General features: G+C 44.8%; 1 long non-coding RNA gene across 1 annotated transcript in view; it reads left to right on the top strand.

The window, feature by feature from the left end:
• Positions 1–25,279, top strand: part of LOC144153730 (uncharacterized) — a 175,587-nt gene that overhangs the window by 21,823 nt on the left and 128,485 nt on the right. Inside the window, exon 2 of the long non-coding RNA XR_013319364.1 lies at positions 21,509–21,660. This is a non-coding gene — a long non-coding RNA (uncharacterized LOC144153730). The remainder of the gene's footprint in view (positions 1–21,508; positions 21,661–25,279) is intronic.

Genomic DNA, 25,279 nt, shown 5'->3' with positions numbered 1-25,279 from the left:
GCGATGACTATGTAGATGAACAAACGACAAATTGCAGTGCAATCATACACGGCAGTAGAGCACTTGTTGGAAGCAGACATGGCTATTGTGCTGATGAGACTTCCTAGATTTATTTAGGTCTCGTAAGCCTGGCCAGAATTGTAACCGCCGAAGACCAGCTACCGCCCAGTGCGAGCAGTGACATGCGATACCTGAGGCCACACCTTCGTCATCGTTATCATCAGCTCCAAACAATCATCAGTGGTTCCTGGCCAGCGTCAGCAAGTGGCACGCGAGAGTTCGAACACTACCGAGCGCCTGGGCGGTGGCATGCCTGCGCCGTTCTCCAAGTTCCGGCCGAGTCTAACGCACACTCAATAAATGCAGGAGAGCCACAGCGCATAACCGAGTCCACGGCGCCTTCCCTACATGTGGTGACCCGGGAGTTCGGCACCTTATACCGGGCAGCGGCACACCAACATGGCGATGATCGTGGAACCGCCGATAACAGCGTTCGAGCCACGGAACCTCACCCGATGGTTCTTCATGTCTGAGGCTACCCTATGTCTAACCACGTAAGCATACAGCCTCTGAAGCACCCTATCATCTGCGAGATGCTTCCACTAGACCCCCGCTGTGTCCTCGCCATACCACCACTCAGCGGCACCCCGTACGACTTTCGCGCTGCCGTGCTTGCGCACTACGGCCTCACGGACGACCTGTTTCGGCCTGCTAAAGAAGAGGTGCACTCACGCTCTGCTCACGCTCCGCAGCAGCATATTGTACCCTATGCGTCATCGCCGTCGTCCGCAGCGACGAGTCTCGGCCCCCTAGACGCCATCTGCACCGTGTCAGCCACGCCTTAATTGACAAGCCTTGCAGCCGACGACATTGCGAACGCCTACCACCCACAGGCGGCCTCGGCTGCTTCTACGGCCTCATGCGAGGGTACTGGTGAGCGAGTTTGCGGTGTTATCACCGTATTTTTTCCAACCTCATCACCCGCTACGCCAGCATCGCTCGTCAAATGCCCCGGAAAGTTGACAGACTGCCCTGCGCCACTGCAGTCGCAGCGCGACTCACGCGAGACACACGTCGTTCCACACCACGCCAACCCCGATGAGCTCACGTCTCCCGTCCTGCTGCAGTCAACTGTGCACCTGGATTCTCAAGGACGTCAAAACGCCACCAGTGAAGACCACATCCTGTCCCTCTGGCTACCATCGCAACGCCCAGAAATCTATGCACAAGAGCACATTAACAGCACACCCAACACCGCGAAACCGGGCTATCACTCGCGACTTTTATGACCAGACGGCGGCCACACAATCTCCCGACCATAAAAAGTCTGTTATGTGGCGCCGTCGACGTCGCCACCGACTTCCTAAGTAGCAGTCGCCAAAGCAAGTTTCGTCGCAAGAGCTCCTTCAGTGCACACACCCAAGCCATGAATGGCGTCTTGCCAAACACCCTTGGCACGTGCCCGGTGGACGGCAGATCCGTATTCGTGCAAATACTCTTCGGCGATACGGCACTCGGGTGTCTTGCTGTAGTCGCGCTCAGAAGAGTCGCCATACCACGGACGCACTACGAACCTGCCGAAACATGCTGCACCCGAAACCGCGCTCGAGACTTTCACGTCAAGAACATCACCCTCGTCGAACCAGCAGCCGAACGCCGATGTGCACGCGTCGCAAGAGGCTGCTCGTGGAGCGCCACTTCTCGGAGCATCGCCATTTCCTCTGCACCGTGGCCGCAGTTCTAGCCTCTCTCACTTCGGGGCTTCAAAAACAACGCCTGCTATTTCGTCCCCTCCGACACTACCAGCCAAGACCACCGAACCGGTTGTACTCACCGAAAGCTCTCACGGAACTTATCCCGACCACCTAAGGACGTGGAATTAAATGGTCTCGTCCCGTCATGCACGAACGACAATTATTATCAGGCGGGGGGCAATAATAAATAACAGAAAAGAGAAACTTTGTGACAAAGACTACGTTTATAAAACCCGCTACCCAAATAAAATACGCATAATAGGTCGAGAGATTTCAAAGAACCATGGGGACCTCAGCAACAGCGGTACAGAAAACACAACAGATTGACCAAAGCGCGAAAGTGTAAGTTCATGAATAAAGGAACAACACAGTTTGTGGTCGTTGCTGGAACATGGCTGCCCCAACTCACGACCCAGAGGCACAGTCGTGGCGTCGCAACTTTAAACGGTCAATGCGACATGTAGTGTGTGGTAGAGGAGGCTCGGAGCGTGTGTGGTAGAGGAGGCTCGGAGCTGCGGTCGCCGAAGAGCGAAGACAGCTCCCTTGGAGCGTCTATATGGTTTTCTCATGTCCAGCGGCACCAGTGGTTTACTGAGGAGACATCTTCGAGGTTTCGGTTGTGTAATAACTATTCGGGCATAGCGCCGGTTCCAACGCTCAACCACCGCGCGTTCCCGCAACAGTCCAACCCCTCTACATCCCGGTTCTCTTTTACCCTGTCGGCTCTACCCTCTGCTGCTGTCACTGGGAGCTTCGTATTCACCGGCGGCTGTTGCGACCTGGTGCTTTGTTCGCTCGTGCTGGGCTCCGTAGCCGGGTGAAGGACCTTGGAGCCAGTTTCCCTGTGCTTTCCGTTTTTTTGTCTTTCCTCACTCGGTTTCCGGTTGTGGTGGTAAATTTTGTATTAAGGCGTTTTCTCCCAATCACAATAATAAATGATGGAACTGGGAGAGAACGAACCTCTGATAATAAGGTACGCCGGGAACTGTTCTAATATGTGTTCAAAAGTTGCAATATTAGGCGTCTAAACAATGCTTACCTAAGTACACTTCTTGGAGTGTTGGACCAAAAAATAAGAGTGGGGTAAATTGCATGGGATGGAATGAAGAGAAAAAGGATGCATGTAGCAGCAAAATACGTGGGGAGAAATGGAACACAGAAGAAATATCACAGTTAAAGTGCTTGCAAAAGAATTACGAGAATGCATCAGCCTGTTAGGTAGGTTAGGCAATCCTGTGTGAACTCCAGATCAAATTTCGATAACAACCAACGTGAGGTCACAAACTAAATTTTGGAGTCTGGACCAGCCTTTTTATACTTAAGAGACGTTGTCCAGCAAGATAGGTGCTGTCATAGCCACCGATAAAATTGGGGAAAGAGAGTTTGCACACATTTGCAAAGGATTAGGTACAATTCATCACAGTTACGACATGAATTGGATTACCGATATGAGAGGACTAAACGTTTATAAAGTGATTGTATTGTAGCACAGTGGGAGTAACCCAATTATGCTTTATTGATAATTTTTAGCGCACATGTACACCGGCTATTTTAACATTCCGAGAAAGTCAGGACTGAATGAATGAAGCAGATTTAGCCACTTAGCATTAAACTGCGAAATTGTACCCATTTCGGTATATGTGTACGCCAACATACACTTGTGTACAGGACACACGCATCGCCAATGCGACTTACAGGAAAAAAATCTGGTCACCAGATAAACACCTGGAAGGAAAAACAGTTACGAAACCATGAAAAATTATGGAAAGATAAAAAGAAAACTAGCACGGATTTACCGTCTCTCCGAATATTAAAAAACCTATGTTAAAGGCATTACAGCTTAGATTTTGAACAAGTGCAGCTTGGCCTTGCACGCATTAAGAAATACATTACCACGGGTGTATAATCTGTGTAACAATGTGGGTAATGCCAGGCGGTGCACGAACAAGAAATGATGGCCAACTTGGTAAAAGTATGACACATAATATTTACCTGGGAATATTTACTCTAATATCACACCGGTGTAATAATCGGAAGGGTATTAGAGGAGTGTTCATCCTGGAGTTAACATACGTGAGACGAGCGTGTTGATGGGTAATTCCGGGGAAAAGGCCCTCAACACGCAGCTTCCCCTCTGTGAGATATCCAATCAGCCATAAACATATTGAATCTACCGACATACACCTACCATTGAACATCAGTCTTGCTTCTCTGATTATTTGCCCTAAAGGCCGTGTCATTAGTCAATAATCATAGAGCGTTCGCAAGAGGTATAACATAAACGAGATGTGCTGCCATCTGTTACGATTCATTTAGGCGGAAGCTTTCAGTGTCAAAACTACACATTTCTACCGAGTTCCGTTTCATCCGGTTTCTTTTTGTCACATGCGAGCAGCTCCTTTCCCCAGAGGCGTTTATATTTGCTCAAACAGACCAAAAAAAGGCTTCAATGAAATATTCGCAGAAATGGTTTTTCGCTACTGGTAATTGTGGCGCAGCAGCAGTTGCAGCAACAAAGACCATTTGCTACGTGCTGTCTGCTCTACTCGCAAGTAGTTCGGTCGCTGGTTCAATACACCCGAGTTCCTGAGTCACCACTCGCCACCGTGGTCAAATCCACGTGCGCCGCATCTTTGCGTGTGTGCGTCAAGCATTGACCCCCATTAAGCCCTGCTGCGCCTGCGCCGTCTGCAGCCTGCTCCGTCTACGCCATCGACTCGTCGCCATCACCAAGAGTATTCAAAAGGAACTCGCAAGGCACCGACAGCTTCGCTTGGCAGCAGAAGTTGCGGCAACAAGGACAATTTGCTAAGTGCTGTTTGCTCTACCCGCGGGTTGATCTCTTGCTACATATGTTGAATGGTACTACTTGTACCACAATTGCTGCCCAGCATCATTTTGTCTCGTATGTGCTCGGTGGACCCAACAATGCCTACAACCACGACACTCGCTAAGAAAATTGCCGCTCTTGATTCCCTACTCGATGAACAACTTGTGGGTATGGTCGAGGAGCTTACCTTGAAGGTTGAGGCTAAGGTGGAAACGCTAGGTCTTGCGGGAGAAGTGAAACTTGCAGAAAGTGTGGATTTTGTAAGCAAGAAATATGACGTTATGAGGGCGAAGCAGGAAGAACAAATAGCGTAGAACAGACAGCTTGTGGCACAGAACGCAGCTCTTGAAAAAGGTGTGGCTCAGCTCGAGCAATACTCGAGGCTTAACAATATCGAGATTAAGGGCATTCTTGTAACTGAAGGCGAAGACTGCGTCACCATTTTGCAGAGTCTGTGCGACGCTAATGAGTGCCCGGTTGAGCCTTGCTAAATCGATGTTATCTACCGCGTCCCAACTATGTCGAAAAACAAGCATGAACAGAACATTATCGCACCGTTTGTCTCACGTGAAAAGAAAAATGACTTGGTCCGAATGGCGCGGAAAGCTAGAATCAACACGAGCAACATTGGCTTCTCTCGTGTAACCAAGGCCCCTGTTTTCGTCAACGAATACCTCACTTTCGAGACCAAGACAAGTTTTTCTAAGGCCCTGGAACTAAAGAACAACTTTGGTTGGTGATTCTTGTGGACCAATAATTGCCGTATCAAGGCCCCCAAAACAGAAGACAGCAAGGTCTGTCGCATAGCTACAGAGACCAACCTGAGCGTGTTCATGTAATTCGTGCCTAATCAGGTTTCTTCTGATCCATGCCTGCTCACTTCGTAACCAATGTCTATGCTGTCCCAAAATGAAGCAAAATTCCGCCTTTCTATTCACAATCGGTTACTGATACACTTTAATGCATGGAGCCTTCGGAACAATTTTGACACAATCAATAGCTTTATCGCCTCACTTATTCGCAATTTCACATTTATTTGCATTTCTGAAACGCGGCGTTCAGGTTCTGATGGTACCCTGGACGCTTTTCCCTCATACAAAACCGAGTACTGCCGTCGCTAAACAGACAGCCATGGGGAAACAGCAGTTTTCATCTCACGTGACGTCTTGTACATGCGCTGGCATGATCTTTCACTAAATTTCAGCCTCTGCGAGTCAGGCTTGGTCGACTTGCACCATTCTTTCTTATAAGGAAAGAATAAAAAGTTCATCCTTGGTTGCATCTATCGTTCAGCTTGGCTTCACCTTCCGTCCCCGATTTTCTGCTCATAGTTGATGTTATCCTCAACAAATGAGCTATTAAAAATAAGGACATTCTTTTAGTAGGCGATATCAATATTAACTTGCTCGATACTGATTCAAACCGGTACAAGGCTTACAGTGATTTCTTTCATGGTTTGGTCTTGAATCCATGAATATTGCCCCCACTAGATGCACGTCACAGTGATCGCGCACGCTCATAAATCATGCATTATGTAATATAGCGCGTCCTCCTCTTTCTGCTGTGGTGGACGTTGACGTAAGAGATGATTATCCTATTTTTCTCACCTTTGACACTGAAGCGCTATGTAGAAACACCGTGTACTACATTGGGGCGTTCTACTAACCTAGCCTTACTATCCTTAACAGACTATATAAAAATCAATCGATCCTGGGAATTTTTTGGGTTCAGTTTTTTTAGATTTCAGTAAAGAATTTAATACGATTAACCATACTGTTTTGTTCTACAAATAAAACCCTATGGGGTAACAGGCTCACCTCTAACAATAATACAAAGTTATTTGCTCAACAGGCAGTACACGGTATATGTGGCTCACACCTTCTCTGAAACCATACCATTTCAAGGTGTACCCTGGGGATCCATTTTGGGTCCGCTGCTTTTTCTTTTGTATAATAATGACCTTCAAAATTTACTTAATTCTCTTCATTGTGTCCTGTATGCCGATGATACCACAATATACTTATGCGATAAATTGATAACTTCTTCCACCGCAGCAGCAGCGGTCGTGGCTGAGCAGAGCTGTACTAAGGAACAACCTTTCTACGCACAGGTTCGTGAGCGCATCGTCAGCTGCACGTGTATGAGGACTACGGAGCGACCAGCGCCTGCGCTACCGCTCCGATTATCCCAGCCCATCTAGAAAATTGCCCACCACTGCACAACCGGTAGCTGTGGGATCTACAAAAGGAAGCTGTGGGACCTACAAAAGGAACCACGCCAATGGAGGACCACCATTCAGCAGCAGCGGTCGTGGCTGAGCAGAGCTGCACTAAGGAACAACCTTTCTACGCACAGGTTCGTGAGCGCATCGTCAGCGCCACGTGTACGAGGACTACGGAGCGACCAGCTCCTGCGATACCGCTCCGATTACCCCAGCCCATCTCGGAAATTTCCCACCACTGCGCAACCGGTAGCTCTGGGACCTACAAAAGGAACCACGCCAACGGAGGACCACGATTCAGCAGCAGCGGTCGTGGCTGAGCAGAGCTGCACTAAGGAACAACCTTTCTACGCACAGGTTCGTGAGCGCATCGTCAGCTGCACGTGTACGAGGACTACGGAGCGACCAGCGCCTGCGCTACCGCTCCGAGTATCCCAACCCATCTCGGAAATTGCCCACCACTGTGCAACCGGTAGCTGTGGGACCTACAAAACGAACCACGGCAACGGACGACCACCATTCAGCAGCAGCTGTCGTGGCTGAGCAGAGCTGCACTAAGGAACAACCTTTCTACGCACAGGTGACTATTCAATTTTTTCGAACCCACCTTTGCCTGTTACCGCGACTGCTGCTGCTGGTGGTTTTGGTGTTGGTTTTGTTGTTATTACTGAGCTGACACTATGCCTACAAACACTGAACTCACGAAGAAAGTGGAACACTTAGAGCTGAATTTTGAGAACAGAATATCGGACATTGTGGAGAAGGTTTCTGCTAGGGTTTGTCCCAAACTTGAGACACAGCTTGGACTGACAGTAGAAAACCTAAAAAAGGAAGTGCACGAACACGGCAAGAGTCTTGCTTTCATGAGCAAAACAGTTGAAGAGATAGAAGCAGAAAATAAGCTATTAAAAGCAGAGAACTGCGCCCTGACGTCCAAAAACACCGCACTAGAGAAACGAATTTACGATATGGAACAATACTCGCGTAAAAATAATGTTGAAATCAAGGGGATCCCTTTCACAAAAGGGGAAGACTGCTTGACCGTCGTTCAAGCCATCGGTGATAAGATTGAATGCCTTGTGTCAAGGTGTGATCTAGACATCGTCCACCGTGTGTATTCAGTGTCAAACACAAAAAATATGATTGCGCGCTTCTGTTCTCGTGACAAAAAGGCAGAATTTGTAAGCAAGGCGCGAAAAGCCCGTCAGCAGACCAAGGACATCGGATTTCACGCTGAAGAACCCAGCCCTGTTTACGTAAATGAACACCTCACAGCTGCAAACAAGAAGTTGTTCGCGATGGCCCTGAACAGAAACAAGGAAATGAAATGGCAGTATTTGTGGACGGACGATTGTCGGATCAAAGGACGCAGAACGGATGATAGCTGGGTGTACGTGATACGGGACGAAAAGAACCTACGCGTTTTCTACGACACGGAGCACTCTGCCGCCGCACGTCCTGACACTGTGCGCGCTGACGCTAGGCGCAGTGACAGAAATGCTGACACAGCATGAACATACAGTACACGTGCCACCATGGCTTACGTGAACACCAGTGAACTTCCGTATTTATGCTCCGAAAACCAAGAACTGGCCATTCATTTTAATGCCCGAAGCATCAGAAAACATTTCGATGAATTTCAGTGCCACCTAAGCAGGAGTAGACACCCAATCGCAATAATTTGTATATCAGAAACTTGGCTCAGCAACGCCGGTAAGAACCATTATTGTTTTCCATCATACTCATCAGAATATTGCCATCCAGACACATTCAATCACGGCGGGGCCGCAATTTTTATTCATTCTAGCTTGAAGTACAAACGCAGACGTGATCTTGATTTGAATGTCACAGACTGCGAATCAGTCTTGGTAGAAATTGACAAATCCACGTTTGGTAACTTTAGCAGAAACACCTTATTTGGCTGTATTTATCGATCCCCAAGTTCCTCTGTTCAAAAGTTCTGCTCCGCTTTTGACAAAGTGCTGCACTTAGTAACGGATGAGAACAAAAACGTTGTAGTACTAGGAGACATAAACATAAACCTTCTCGATGACTGCTCAAGTGTAAACGAATACTGAAACTGCTATCAAGGCCACGGCCTTGAAACACTATTGAGCATTCGAACACGTTGTTCCGATCAAGGCACAAGCACCCTCATTGATCATGCGTTAACCAACATTTTAACTCCTCCAGAGGCGTTCGTAATACGGGCGAATATCACAGATCACTATTTGATCGCACTGCGATCGCACCAGGCCGGATAAGAATCCTCAATCTCGCCATTCTGTTTTTGACAAAAAACTGTTTGCCAAATTATTAGGAGTCGTCGACTGGTCTCGTGTTACCTTTCTTACAGATCCTAAAAGTGCTTATGGTGAATTTTATTCAATTCCTAAATCCGCAATAGACTCCTCCACCTCGGTCAGATTATGTAGTAAGAATTACCTGTCGCTGCAAAACGCGTGGGTGACTCACAGTTTACTTAGCAGCATGCGTAAAAAAGAAAAGTTGTATCGAAAAATGAAAAGTAACCATTCAACGCTGTTTTAAAACAACGTTACAAAAAATACTGCAACACCTTGACGTCACTGCTAAAAGCTGCCAAAAGAAAGTACCTGGAAAAACAGATCTCTGATGCGGGTAATAATGTTTCTAAGCAATGGCGCACACTGAATACTTTTTTGAACAATACAACACCGAAAAGTGAAATAAGCGAAATTCATGAAGACGACAACATATTCCAAGACCCCATAGACATCGCGAATGCTTTTAGCACGGCCTTTTCGAAACTACCAAACACCAACACCGGTAATCTCACTGATAACCGGTCTTCTATAAATAAGGTCGATCCATAGTCTGCCACGTGTTCCGCAATCATTTTTTGTGTTCCATTACACGCATGTCGAGGTTAGAAGTGCTATTCATAATATGAAAAATACTAGCAGTGGTCTTGATGGTATCAACGCCTTTCACATGAAAGAAGTCGTTGACTATATAGTAGAACTTTTCGCTTATATTGTAAATCTGATTTTCAAAACTGGTGTTTTTCCTGACCAACTAAAGCAAAGTAAAGTGATTGCAATACATAAAAAAGGTGACAAGACGCAAATAACAAACTATAGACCAATATCTATACTTCATTTTTTTAGTAAAGTGGTTGAAAAATTATTCCACCAGTGGCTTTCTAACTATCTCGAGAAATATAGTATTCCGACACCAACAAAATTCGGTTTTCGCCCTGGATATTCAACCACCCTAGCGCTCATAGCACTTACTGATAAATTCAAACGAGAAATAGACGACGGTAAACTTGTTGGATCGGTTTTCGTTGACCTCACTAAAGCTTTTGATTCCATCGATCACCCCATCCTATTCGGAAAACTCTCTTCATATGGCATAGTAGGGCCTCCTTTACAGCTTCTTCGTAATTACATGTTAAATAGAGTATTAGTAGTTAGTGTTTCTGGTGCGATCTCAGCCAATAAAACAATTAACGTCGGCTTACCGCAAGGGTACATATTGGGGCCTTTACTATTTCTAGTGTACATAAACGACCTTCCTACCTGTCTTTCCACCTCCTCAGAATCTCTAATGTACGCTGATGATACCACTATCTATACTTCACATAAATCTATACAGACACTGACGACCCAATTAACTCGCGATCTCTCTCGTGTAAACAACTGGTGTCATAAAAACAAATTAGTAATCAATCCGTCGAAAACAAAATATGTGGTCTTCCGTTCTCGAAACCAAACAAATAACCTGCAACCGTTAAACATTGACATACACCCTAGCTTTCCTTGCAATGAATGCACATTCCTTGGAGTCCAGCTTGACAACCTCTTAAAATTCAATGTCCATACCACCGCACTAAAAAGAAAGATGGCATGTGGCATTAGAGTACTTGTTAAAGCCCGCTACTACTTTCGCCAGCATACCCTGCTTACACTCTACAATGCTGCCATTCACAGCCATCTCAGATATTGCATCGAAGCTTGGGGCCAGACATACCAGGTTCATTTAGGTCCAATAAGACAAATCCAGAACCAAGCACATCGCATTATCACTCGTAGCCCATATAATGCCCATGTCACACCTCTGTACAAAGAACTTGGAATTTTCCCTCTAGACAGGCTGATAACTTATACGATAAGTATTACGGCATACCGCCTGTTGAACAACCAAACCCTCCTGTATATAATAGGTAGACAATATCTGTCTATCCCTAATAACACCCGATTTTCGGAACAAAATAATTTCATACTCCCAAAAATAAGGACCAACTATGGAAAGTACACTTTCGAATTTGCCGCGATTGGGCCGTGAAACAACTTGGCGTTCACTATCAAAACTTCCAGATCTCTCAACTCATTTAAGCGCTTGCGGCGTTCTTCACTTCACCCATCATAAAACGTCATGTTCCTCACACCTTACGATATTCTCGACCTTACAAATTTGTGTGTATGTTTATGTGGCCATGTAATTGAAAACGTTTCTATTACCTGACTAAAATACATAATATCCGAATCTATAGATCGTACACTATACAGCGGTACATATAGATAAGTACATTTTTTGTATGTGTGCATAACTAATTGTGTGCTTACATGTGTATTTGGGTTCTGACAAATATTAAGCTGTTAGATTCCATTACATGTTTTTCGCCCACTCTTAGCATTTCTTCACTCCTGTTTGTTTCTAGCATATTACCATTGCCTCAACATTCATGTCTTAGTATTTTGTTTATCAATTGTATAATCCTTATGAATTTATTTTTGTTCAGCGACTGCAGCTATTGTTCATTTTGTTATTAATCATCAGGGGTCCCGACGGCAGTGTTCTTCACTATGGGACCCCTTCCTGTATACTGACGTTATAATATTTACTATGTTGGTCTAATAAAATGAAACAACTGAAAAAAAAAACTGAAACCACCCGTTTGAATGCGGTGTTCAAAAACGTCGTTTACTGGTGTAGCGGCAATTTCTTAGTTATAAACACACAAAAAACTGAACTCACAATTTTCAGCACTTCCAGTAGGCAGACCAGCATCCTACCCGTCATAATGCTCGGATCTCACACCATTCTTCCGCCGGAACAATCATCATTTCTCGGCATCAAAGTCGACCAAGACTTACGTTTTGCTTTTATTTTTCACTACTTAAGCAGAAAACTGCCGTTGGCATTCGGGAATAATTGAAGGCACGTCCTTTTTTCTCATCGTGCACTGCTATCATTGTATTTCGCTTTTATTCATAGTCATATCAATTATGGCATTGCCTCCTGGGGTAACGCATATTCTTCCCATATCTGTTCAGTCCTACACACCCAGAATCAATCCTTTCGCGTTATCACACGTTATTCATATTGTTGTTCCACTCCACCTCTTTTGCGTATGAACAAAATATTACCAGTGAATCAAACATTTAACTATAAAATATTCATGTTTTTCCAAGTTACTTCCTTGCCACATTTCATACGATGTCAATGATATTCTTCGCCTAAGTATGAGAAATTGCGCCAGGATTGCAGCCAATAACAACTTATTTTTTCCTATTGTGCATACTAATTGCGGCAAGGAAAGTTTTTGCTCTGCTGAAATTTAGTTTTTGAATGGCCTCCCTCTCTACATAAATCATCTTCATTCATAACTATGTTTAAAACACGTCTCAAAGGTTTTTTGTTCTCATTGACCTAGAAAACCGCACCTATATGTCATGGTTGTCTGAAATAGCGCTTGTTCTTGTATGTTTTATTTTGTATTGTTGTCGTTCATTTTTGTTTCCTGTTATTTGTATTTTTGTTTAAATCCGTGTCCGCTGATTTTTGAAAGCGTGTCGTCTGATATTTGGATTTATTTTTCTCGACTAGGTATGGTCATTTATATTTGTCTTGTTTTGCGGCCTTGTATATTTGCGTTATGCATTTCTCATCGCGAGTCCCGTAACAGTCGTCAGACTCTGGGACCCTCACACGTACTATAATTCGTTTGTATGTTTGAGAACAAAATAAAAATTACTTTGAAAACTTTGAAATAAGTCATAATAAACTTCTTTGAACTAATATCATTTTTTCGGCGTATTCATACATCAGCTTCCGTGCTTGACAACACGTACTTCGCTTTTTCTTTGCTTTGCTTTTAGAATGAAAAAGATTTCGGCGCACGCTAAAGATCGCCAGGTGGTCAAAATTAATCCAGAGCCCTCTATGAGGGCCCGCCTCATCGCCGGCGTTTCCTCGGTGCGTTCGACCCTAAAATCAATCAATCAATCATTCAATCAATCTTTTAGAACAAATGGTCCACTACGGGACATCTCTAATGGTCATCCATTGTATTCGAACTAGAACATAAAGAATGGGCTCCGACAAGGGCTCTTACTTTCCTTTTTTTTCTCTCAAACCACAAAAACAAGACTTGTTGTGTCGCAAGTAACTTTCCACCACCGGCGTGCAAGCTGCAGCATCTCCTATCAGTATCTCTTTCCTAAAGACTTGTCCGGTGGCTTAAACTAATTGATATGATGGCATACCAATTAGCTCGCATCAACACATTACTCCATTTTTGTATAGATTTCCTCTATCCAAGCCTCGCCGCTGTGTTTCCACGGGACTAGACAACGGAGAAGGGGCTGGTTTTCTGGCGCTTAGTCTCCCAGTCTCGCTATCGATGGTGCGCTGGCAGGGCTGAATATGGAGCCCTTCAGCCCAAGCGAACGAATTATTCCAACCGTCTAGTAGATATAGCTAGACGGCTGGCAGGAAAATCTCAAGCAAATGCTAAGTTTCAGAAAACACTGTGTGCATAGTCATCGCTTTGGCTTTTGATGAATACGTTCAGACGGCTAAACATGAACGAATGTTTCTTTCTTTATTTATTTTATTTATTTATACAGGTACCTACATCGCCCTCACGGGCATTATTGTAGGGGGGAAAACAAGCAAAGGAATACAGTACAGTCAATATAACAAAAAATGGTTGCGGGTAAAAGGCTGTATGGTTGAAACAACAAAGTGTTGACTTACACTGTCATAAATAAGGCATCACATTGCAGATACAAAGCAAAAACGCAAAAAAGAAGAGTGCTATCGGTTACACAGGGCAATAAAATAAAATAAAAGCAATTAGTACGGAACGCATCAGAAATGTACAGTAGGGATTAGTTCAACAAAAAAATGTGCGAATTTCTAACAAAAGATGAGGGAGGCGCAGAGACAATTTCCTCTGGCAAGCCGTTCCACTCATGCGTGGTCCTTGGAAAAAAGGCGTATTTGAATACGTTGATCCTGGACGCGTATTCACGCAGTTTTAAAGAATGGTCAGTACGGGGTGACACATAGGTGGGTGGTCTTATATACTGTTCTCTGTCGATGCCTGTTCTGTTCATGAATATGCTGTAAAATAGGGACAGTCGTAGGTATTTTCGCCGGTCAGCTAACAGAGGCCATTGTAATCCTGAACGAATGTCAGCTGATCTTACGGTGAAGTTATAATTGCTTGCCACAAAGCGTGCTGCTCGTGCCAGTACACGCTCTAGGGCTTCTATATTTGATTTTGTTGAGGGGTCCCAGGCACTGCAAGCATATTCCAATATGGGACGCACATTGGATATGTATAGTGTTTCTTTCAACTTAGTTGGTGGCTGTCTAAAATTGCGCCTCAAAAAATTTATCACGGGACTAGCCTTTAATGTTAAGTAATTAATATGAGCGTTCCAAGAAAGGTTGGCAGAAAAAATGATCCCTAGATATTTAATTCTGATGCAACCGGCAAGGTAGCCCCGGCCATGACGTAATTTGAAATCCGAGGCTGTTTTTTGTTCGTAAACTTCACCAATTTACACTTCGACACATTTAATGTCATTCTCCATGAATCACACCAAGAAACTATAGAGTTCAAGTCATTCTGCAATTGAACGGTGTCCGCTTCAGAGGTAATGTTATTGTAAATGCAGCAATCGTCAGCGTACAATCGAACACGGCTAGAGAGATTGTCAGAGATATCATTTATAAAAATAAGAAAAAGCAGGGGCCCCAAAACTGACCCTTGCGGCACTCCTGACAATACATCGACGCTTGATGAGCACACACCGTCAAGAATCACGCACTGCTGTCTTTCAGAAAGGTACGCTTCGATCCACATGAGATGGGCATTAGGTATACCTAGACAACGAAGCTTTTGCAACAGCAACACATGTGACACGGAATCAAATGCCTTCTGGAAATCCAGAAATATACAGTCAACCTGAAGGCCTGAGTTAATAGAAGCTGCAATGTCGTGCGTAAACTCGACCAATTGTGTATCGCACGAAAAACCCGCCCTGAAACCGTGTTGCAATGGGAGCTCCCCTGACGATGAAGAGGATCAGAACTAAAAACAAATTACACCTTGTTCCCGTAGGGCAACCCTGAGTACTATGCGAAGCAGCCATGAGGTTGACTGAAGTTCCTATTAGTTTTCAGTTCGTCGTTTCCGCTGACATTGAGCTTCTCGTGCCTTTGTTGTATCAGTAGCTTCTTGACGTACTTTAAATAAGTGAAGAACATAAGGTGCGTTCGTAGCACATGCCCCCCGTCTCGGTGTGTAGCGCAGTGGGACGAGCGCCACGTACTGCCCGTTGCGGCCAGAGCGTCGTGGGATCGAAACGCCGCGCTGCCTAACTATTTCTTTTTTTAGTGGACTGCTATGACGTCATTCCAAACGCTGACGGGGCCGAACAGACGCGCATGTGCAGTAGAATGTGGACGGCGGAAAACAAGAACGACGGATGGAGAGACACAGCCCAAAGCATGAGATGCTTCGCATCTAAAATCTGTGGACTGAATTTCTTTGGGGAAGGATAAAATGCAGTGTTCTCTTTTTAAACGGGCCAAACGCCGTGGCCTGGTTCTAGAATATTTTTTTGGAAAGCGTAGATACTGAAAGATAATTCATCCATGCGTAGTGTTTTATAGACTATTCAGGATATCTTTTGAGACAGTGATCCACTGGGTGACCCCACTTTTAATTGCTGCCCGGTCCTCAAGAAAACACATCTTTGTTTGCCTTTGCTGCAGTGTAATATAGTAACCAAATAAGGAGGTGACTCTGGGACGCAAACACCAATCTCCTACCGGATGATGATGATGATGATGATGATGATGGTTTATTTAATAGCGAAGGACAACTGGGTAAAGTGTGCGAAAACAATCGTTATATACGAGAAATGAAGAGGTAAACACTAAATTGGTGAACACGAATAAATTAAAATGGGTTAAGGACATTGAGGTTGGCTGGTGTAGAAGACCAGATTTTGATTAGGCGTGCTAAGAAATTAGGTCGGAAAATTTAAATTCTGCTTAATATTTAAAAACAGGCTTCACAAAACCCACGGTATCGTCAGACAGGGAAACGGTGGCTGTGGTGGGACGTGTTGTCTGTAGAGTTCGGCGACGTGTTTTGGTCGTGTTGTGTCGAGTGATTTGCATTCAATTAGCACGTGGATCACGGACAGGTCGTCTTTACACCTGCTACACAGGTGCCTTGAAGATCCTTGAAGCAGGTGGGAGTGTGTTGAAAGTTGGTGCCCTAGCCGTGACCGAGCCACGGTACCTTCATTGTGTCTGTTGCGGGTGTCGGTGGAGTGCGGTCACAAACCTGGGTTTACTATGTGTAATTTGTTACTCTGTCTGCTCATTTCAGTGTACGTGCCATGTTGTGCGAAGGTGTTGTTTGATGTGTGACTTAAGGTTTGTGTAGGATTTGTGGTTATGTCAACTATAGTTGTAAGTGAAACCGCGGCACGCATTTGGTTGGTGGTCTCATTGTCTGCAATCCCAGAGTTTCCTGGCAGTCAGCCCACGGTCACTTTGAAGTTCCAACGCATATACAGATATAATTGAGTTAATCAGAAGATTGACCTCATGGTTTTTAGAAGGTAATTTTGATGACAATGACGGCACGAAACCTAAGGAACAAGTAGAGAATATAGATTTCCGAATTCGGGAGCATAAGAATATGATTAGTTACAAGAAGTTTGTCGTTGGCCTCTGCCGTAAAGATGCTTGTATTTTTATTCATATATCTACGGACATTAAAGGTGCCACCATTCGCAGCACAGGACAGAGAGGCGGCAGTTTTTGAGGCGTCAGTTTAAAACTTGGCACACTTAAATTTGTGCTGCAGAGACAAAAAAACGTTCCAGGATAGGGATTCTCGGCACACAATTTTTTCTAGGCACTTGTGAAAGATACAGTGCATGATATTGGTCCAAGCTGCCACGGTGCTGGATATTCGGTAGCAGAGATTTTGACCGTGTCTGTGAAACATGACATCGAGTTCTGACGCTTCCTTTCTTAAACTGAAAGAGAAGGGAGTATAGATGGTTGGACAATTAAAAGCACTTGATATACGGATCTATTGTCAAAAACTAAATTAAAACGATGGTGAGGCATTATTGATATTTTTAAGAGAATAAATCAGGCCTGTGCAGGCTCGCCGACGTTCTAGGCTCAATTTGTAGCCCTCTGCACACAGGCGTTCAACTGGACTAGGGCGAAAGGCGCCACTCGCCAGACCGAACCATAGATGAAGCACAGGGTCCAGCATGCTTAGGGATGTTTTACCGGCTTACCCATAGACGACACTTCTGTAATGCAATGGTCAACCTATTAAGCTGTTAAAACACGCAAGAGCGCTTGCTGTCAGAACCACAAGAAATGTGCAATAGAGCCTTCAGGATAGGTATTGTTTTTAGGCTTTAGTTGTTTTTTGTGTCGGATAATTGTGAGGTTTTCTTCAAGGATTACACCTAAAAACTTGTGTTCTTCTTTGACATGAATCGAGACACCACTGAGTTTGATGTCTGGGTCTGTATGGATGCCAAGCCCGTTGTAAAAGAAAACCCAAGTGACTTTCCGGGATTACATTCATTACCATTGCTATCTGCCCGACCACCTAGCTTGTTAGCAGCAACCTGGACTTGGCGCGCACAGACGCTCTAGTAAGAGGATTTAAACGATTGTTGGACATCCTCTACACAGGTTGGACGAGAAAGTGATAGTGGCAATACCTTCCAAAGAGAATTCACTTTCCGAATAACCACAGTGCAGCTGAAAACTCCACCTTGCCGCATGACATTTTCCTGAACATGAACCCTCGAGAGTGCAGTTCCAACTCGCACGTGAAATGTTTGTTCAGACATGTACCTAGCAAGCGTGTTGATCCTGTTACCCGACATGCTAAAGAACGTCAGTTCTCTGAGGATGCCATAACGCCAAGTAATATCGCACGCTTTTTCAACATCATACTGTCATACATTACGTCTTGTGGAGGAAGGCATCTTTGATATTGCACTCTACGTAACACGTTGATCGTCTGCAGATCGCCTGATCGCTGAAACCTGCTTGGCACCAATTGAGAAGGCCGTGGTCTCCTAAAAGTACACTAGTTTCCTGTTAAACATCTCGAGGAGCTTGCACAGGTAGCTTGCCAGGGCGATGGGTCGATAGCTGGTAAGAGAGAATGGGTCCTTCCTTTTCTTTACGAAAGCCACAACTATAGCCTCCGTCCTAGACCTTGGAAGTTGCCCCAAAAGCCATATTTTGTTGTAGAGGTGTAGGAGTGATTGAATTGTGTCTACCTGTAAGTTGTAAGTGTTGAAGCGTTGCAAGAATTGCAAATGTTGCGTCTACCTGTAAGTGTAAAAATATTTCATTTAGGTGACCACGGACACCTTGCGCAAAAAGCGCCAAAGAGGATTGTGTGCATTCGAGTTTCCTATAAGGATAAAGGGATGAGGAAGCTGATTTACCACCCCTCGAAGTCGCAACTGGATAGCTGGAAATCAGGAGGGATGTAAAGATAGCATACCGTAATTAACTTAATAAATATCATTGTACGATTGCCAACAGCCTCAAGGATAGTGCGTAATTGCATTGGGTGACACGCCAAGCATTTTGTGACAATGATGTCCCCACCACCTTAGGATGTACCCCCACCACGTCTGTCCTTGCTAGATACCATGTGATTGTTCAAGAAATAGGTTTGTTTTGAGTTAAATGTATTTCTTGGAGACATATCACACTTGAATGATTGGTATTAAATAACTAATGGACATCATCAAAATTTTTAAGCAGGCCTCTGTAGTTCATTTCAACAATACTTTTTCTTCACATTATATATGTTTAGAGCAACTGGAATATGTGCTTGTTTATTTATCGTCTTTCAGGTCTTCAACTCTAGAAGGGGTTTTTTAACTTGCTTTACTGACGTAGATGACGCAACCCTTTCCTTTTGCTGTGATGGAAGCCGGAACGGCTCGACGTCTACTTCGTCATCTGAAGTCATAGGTGTGCCCAGAAAACCGGGATCCCTGGACTTGGCAGCCTTTCTGCTGTTCTTTGTCTGCGATGCCAGTTCCCATGGCGAGGAGAGCGCCATAGACAGCATTGGCAGTGCGGTGACGGAGGGGGTCGCTCCGGGTCTCTCCACGTCTCTCCTCTCAGGTGCACTGCGGGCTGCGGAGGCAGTGACGAGAGGAGCCGCATAGGCCCCATCAGTGCCCGTTGTTACCGCAACCGCTACGCCTTTGGCAGGCGACTCAGTAACAGGTTGGGCTGTCTCAGGCAATCTATGGGGGAGGGCGTCGGCGGGACCAGGTCGGACTTGCTGAACTGGGACTCCTCGAAACCGGACGCCGCTCCACCCTCCGGCGAGATGCATTTGCGTACCTCCCCAGATGGAGCGGCGAACCTCCTTCGCACCTCGGGAAGGGGATGTTTTCACTCACTTTTTTGTTGATTATTTCTTGTTTAAGTTCAGCACGTGAGTATGCTGCGTGGGCTCCATGACAGTCACCAAAAGTGAAGCTCTAAGTTGTCATTCGGGTGATCCTTTGTAACACCGTCCCAAGATAGAATTTGGGTTTTTTAATAATAAATCAATTTCTGAACATATGGCCCAGCCTAATCTACCGCCACAGAAGTTCGGTCGGTGACCGAAGCGCTGACACTTATAGTATCGACGCGGGTTAGGTATGTATGTTAGGACTTCACATTTAACAAAACCTGTGCTAATGAATTAAGGGAATTCAGAGCGGTTGAACGGTATAATGAGGTGATTTGATGGTTTCACCTGATCATCTTGGCGGATTGTGATAGTCCGTACATTTGTAACACCTTGTTCCATAACATGAAGCAAGGGGGAGGTTTCCTGGAACGTCGTTATCTCTCAGTAGTTCCTGCATCCTTTTTGCCGGCTTCCCTATCTCGACCTACATCGTTTATCGCCTGAGATTTCAGGTAATGATCGGATACATCTGCCATCTCAATTGTAATTTTAAAATCGCTTTTGTGAAGAAATGCGGCAACGTTAGTGCGGCATCATTACAAAAACGGTAATCCAATATTACTGTCGCGGAGTCCTTCAATATAATTCGGTACCTGTGATGTTTGGATTCCGCGACAAACGTAAGTTGAAAGGCGGGAAGAGAATGCGTTCCTGTTCCCTTGTTTTCGGCTTTAGCGGTCATATACAACTCGTTGCAGCTATGGGTAGTGAATCTGAATATGTTCATGTTGCAGTCGCCGCTGAGTGGAGTTTCCGGGTTGCCAGTCATCCGTTGGTAGTTCGACAGAAAGAACACGAGACACAGTCGAGGCCAGCGATTTAATGCACGGCTGAAAACAACTAGTATGCACGGTTGGCACTAGAGAGAGACAGAGAGAGAAACAACTTTTGTTGAGCTTATTTCAGGTGACGCGCGCAGTCGTCAGACTGGGTGGAGACCTATTCACGAGTCCAATAGCTCCTGGGCCCTGGATGCGACCTCTTGCTGCATCGACAGGTCGGGGCTGGACATCAAGATCTTCCATCGCTCGGGTAGGAGGGAAAGTGAAGTGGTAGGGAAGGTAGGGGATTCCTGTGCTGAGTGCATTCCGCCAGTATGTGCAGCAGGGTGCCTTCAGTCTTTTTGCAAAACGGGCAGATGGGGTCGTGTTCTGCCGGGAACATCTTGTGCAAGAAATTTGGCTGCGCCAGTGATTGCGCTTGTGTGCGGCGCACGCTCGGGTGTTGTTTGCGTTCGAGTTGCTGGTGCGGCCTGTTGAGCCTGCACCTGGCGCTCGTGTACAGCCGGGTAATCTCGCGGTAGCTCGATTGGGTGCGGTAGCTCCGACTCGTCCTCGGCCGGGTCTGCTAGTCCGCGGGCGTAGTTGTCGGCGAGGGCACTACAGCCTGGCTGGCTTTCTGGGCGTCCTCATGAGGACCTCGGTTGACCATGTCAACCACATAGTGGGCCTTTTGCAGGGAGCCTTCAGAATGCTGCTTGCATCAATTCAACCCTGCTTCATCACCAAATCATCAGCGCTTCTTCGTTCTGTTGTGCTGTCAGTTTTACGCTTTCGGTTATTATGAGGGTTTATTCGTACGGACATTTTCGTGAAACATACTCCCACATGGGGTACCCCCTATACTGCAACTTACCCCCACCTTTGACCGTCTCCCGACAATAACAAATGTATTGAGCGCTTGCAATGTTGGGCAAGCGTGCGCTAAAGAGAAAAAGAAAAACACCTCACAACCTTGAAATACAGCTTCCTCGTGGCAATAGTACATAAGGGGTTCGCTACTCTATAGTTTATGTTACTAGTTGCGGCCACTCCACTTTTTTACATTATGTCTTGCTGGCACTCCGGTTATAAAATCTCGTACCATTTTTGCAGTCTCTCGACACCAATGAAACGCAGTGGATGATACTTCGAAGTTACAAGCGTTTTACCAAAGGCTCTGAACATATTTGCGTAAATAATAAAAAAAGGAACCTCGCTGGGAGTGATTATGAATTCGACCATCGTTACCAATACGATGGACACATGTAAGTAGGCTCAAATATTTACAATTAACTGTAAAGCAGATGTTTAGAGACCATAAAAGCAATTCCTGCAGCATATCTAGTGCGCCGAAAAACACTCTTATAACTGTACGACCCAGCACATTTTCTGGATAAATTCATTATTCTCATCTGTTTATTTGAAAAGTAGTTAAGCAAAGGTAAAATTATCGTAAAAAAGTGTTCTGTATATGCTTGTTCAACAGCAAATATAGTTGCGAAACGACAGTCTTGTGCTGCCCGTGCCGCAAAACCACTTCTACTCTCTAATTATTTGTTTTCTTTACTAAGCAAGTGTTAAGTCCATAAAAACGTGAAAAGTCGATTCCGTGCAGGTAAATTCTCTCTCTAGCAAAACATGCATTCCATGGTGTACTTAAGTATATTTGACAAGTACCATGATAAATTACCCCAGTGTAACTCTCAGATTTCCAGGAAGAGTAAAAAATAGATAAAACAATAAAAACATTCATATTCACGTGATACAGTTCCCATTATCGTTGTTGTTTAATATATTTGGAGCAGCAGGCCAATCAATTGGCTGCTTTACAGACTCCAGGTAGCCACTTGAGATCTTAAAATCACTTCCAAAAGTGCCGCTGGCCTGGGAAATCAATCGTTTATATCTACAAGCAACACAAGGAGGACACAGCGTAGATCTGCAGTGGCTTGCTGCCCAGTGCGTAGTTGCTAGCAACGACGCAGCTCACAAAACTGCCTTATCTGCCCAGTCTCAGCACTGAAGCTCGGCCGATCCCATTCACGGGAAAGGACACGGCAACCTCGTGGAAATCGCAGTTGTCTATCCAAATTGACGCGAGCAAGGAATACGCACTTCTTGACGCGATCAATCCTAAGTACACCTTCAAAATGCAACCTGCGCTCAGCAAGCGCAAGGAAGCCATTCTGCATAGGCTTTGCTTGAAAGTGGTGACTTGGGACATTACTTGTAGAATATCCAACAGGCGTCTCCACCTTTTTGCGCGTTATGTGACTCACGAAAAGGCATTCGTCATGTTATATGCTGCGGCCCGATGTACGCCGTGCACAGACAGAAACTCACAATATTTTTGTGCAGGCAACTTGGTGCAGGACTTTAGCTGAGGGCTGATTTTAGTTTTGGCTGGGTTCAAGACAGGCTACACATGCAATAAAAGCGCTTTTGGAGTTTGTTCGGAGCACAGAACTCGACAGAGTTTTGTGATTGAAAATTTTGGGCGCATCAACTGACTTCTGTTCATTTTTATAGTTTTTTTGTTTTCTTTATTTTTTTCTTTTGTCATCTAGCGTAGCAAGTCAGCGTGATGGGTGAGGTAACCTTGCTAATCTTATTAATTTTTTTCTCTTCAGTTATCTCATTTGAAAAAATTTCTAGTCACCCGTTAACCCTTAAAGGCCTGCAAGAAAGCTAACTCCCATTTCATTTTTATTCCTCAATAGCCCGCTGGTTTGCATATTCCCTCACAGTATTGTGGCGCCATCTAATGCGACGCCTGCCCACCACAACAGAAAAAAATCGTTCTTTTATCTTTATTTCACTAGCTGCCACTGCAGGTATTGTGATCATATGCCGCAATTTTCTGTTAATCTTGACTTGCGCACATTCAGTACCATAAGGGCTACGAGATATAGATTAATAAGTAATCCACTGCGGGCAAAGTAAGTAAATAGTATTGATATGATCAGCTGATGTCTTAGCTTGCGTACTAGCGTGTTTTTGAGTCCCCTTTTTGCTTTCATGTACTATGAGTGAGGCTTGGATCAAATCTACTAAACGGGCTTTCAGCGCATTCGAATATTTTTCGCTATTTTCTTTTTTTTGTTTTGTATCTGACGGTACAAGAGGTTTACACCGTCTTTTTTACCTTCCTGGCAATATAGACTAGTGCACAGATAGTGGACGGTCATGTGGGTGAGGCTTCAGCTGTGTTTACCCATTTAAAAGATGCAGAAATCGATAGCATTGCTGACATGGCCAGATTGTCAAACGCGAATGCAAGGAGGGACATGTTTTGAAGAATATCTGTGTAATTATGACAGCTTAGACATACACTCCCTTGAGCACAAAAAAGCAGCCCGAAGTTTAGTTTAGAGTTCCAAGCTTCATTGAAGCTTACCGCGTATTACACGAACACCCTTAATTTTTGACTTATTGACGCATTGTTTTGAGATACAATAAAAATTCTTGTAGAGCAAGTAAACCTTTTGCGAAGGAAGGAAACCTGTTTGCGATGAAAGGAAAGATCATGGGCTGGCATGATACAGGAGATAAGAATATACGGGCCTTTATTCTTAGGATGAAGATGTGTTTTCATACGCCACGCCCCTTTTCTCACAGTCGGCAGTGCCCTACCAGCGGTTAGATATTGTTGAAAAGCAAAAAGCCACAATCGTTCCAAGATAACTAGCACAACATACAAGCTTGGCCTCTGCGCGACTTTGGCTTTGGCCTCTGCGCGGCTACGACACCCCTGAATGCCCACAGAGAAGAATATTCCCATAGCTGTATTTCTTGTTCCTCGCAACTGCAGGGGTTTTCTCTGTTGTAGTTGTGTTCCGAGCCAAATAAATAGTGTTTCTAAAAGAACTGACTAATATATCTTCAATAGACACCTAATGGGCCTTTAAGGGTTAAATGGAGTTTTCCCGGAAGGGTACGTTTACTAATGCGTGATTTATGTGCTTAACGAGGCCGGGAGATCGCAGAAGCTATTTTTAACGCCCTAAAGACGAAGAAATAGGAAGTGTTATGTATGAGAGAAAGCTTTATTAGATGTGGCAATAAATGTATACCATTATATATGCTTAAATTTTGTTTTCAACAGTTTCTAGTTCTTAGAAGAACTTTGTCAATTTCTTACAACAAAGTGCTGGTAGGACAACGGCGACTGTAAGGGACCCGGTGTGGGCAACTGCAGGAGAAAATAGTTTGTTCATTTAAAGACGCCTCATACCCACATGTCAAGGATTTGCTCTCTGCCCACTGGTAGTTCTCATTCTAGATACGTACAAGCTGTGCAGAATTACAGTAACGTTTTGGCGTAGTTCAAACATCGCGAGAACCATCGCTCCACAACCTATTCACATAACCATATATTTTTCAAAAGCTCGTGTGGGAAGCTCTTAAAAAGAGCCATAAAACAGTAAAATAAATTTTCAATTTTTTTCTGCAAGTGCGCAATAAAACAAAATACGTTCCTTATTCAGGGTGAGAAAAACGAACTTTATTCATGACGTAAATTAACCTAAAGTACTGTAGTAAGAGAGAGTCACTCTTGCGTGTATTCTGTAGGAAATATTGCCTTGAGTACTGTCTGAATGAATGCTTGTATCTGTAACGAAACGTTATGAAAGACCAATTCTAGCACGAGCCAACTGTCAGAAAGCCAGAACGTTCGGTGCGTGTTCAACAAGTGGGCACTGCGATCGGCTGCCGGTGGGCCTCCGGCAGCTGATCGAAGATACCCTGTTTCACAGAGCATAGTTCCTAGGCCGCCGTTTGGATGGCTGCATTTCTAGTGCCAAAGCCTAAGAGGACGCACTAGCTGTATGAATGCATTCACTGGTGGCGGGTGGGGCCTCAGCACACTTGGTGATACTGCGT

The sequence above is a fragment of the Haemaphysalis longicornis genome, unplaced genomic scaffold (assembly GCF_048455015.1).
Source record: "Haemaphysalis longicornis isolate Haplotype H1 unplaced genomic scaffold, Haemaphysalis longicornis Haplotype H1 scaffold_9, whole genome shotgun sequence".
Classification (NCBI taxonomy): Eukaryota; Metazoa; Arthropoda; class Arachnida; order Ixodida; family Ixodidae; genus Haemaphysalis; species Haemaphysalis longicornis.
This window is presented reverse-complemented; position numbering and strand designations above follow the sequence as displayed.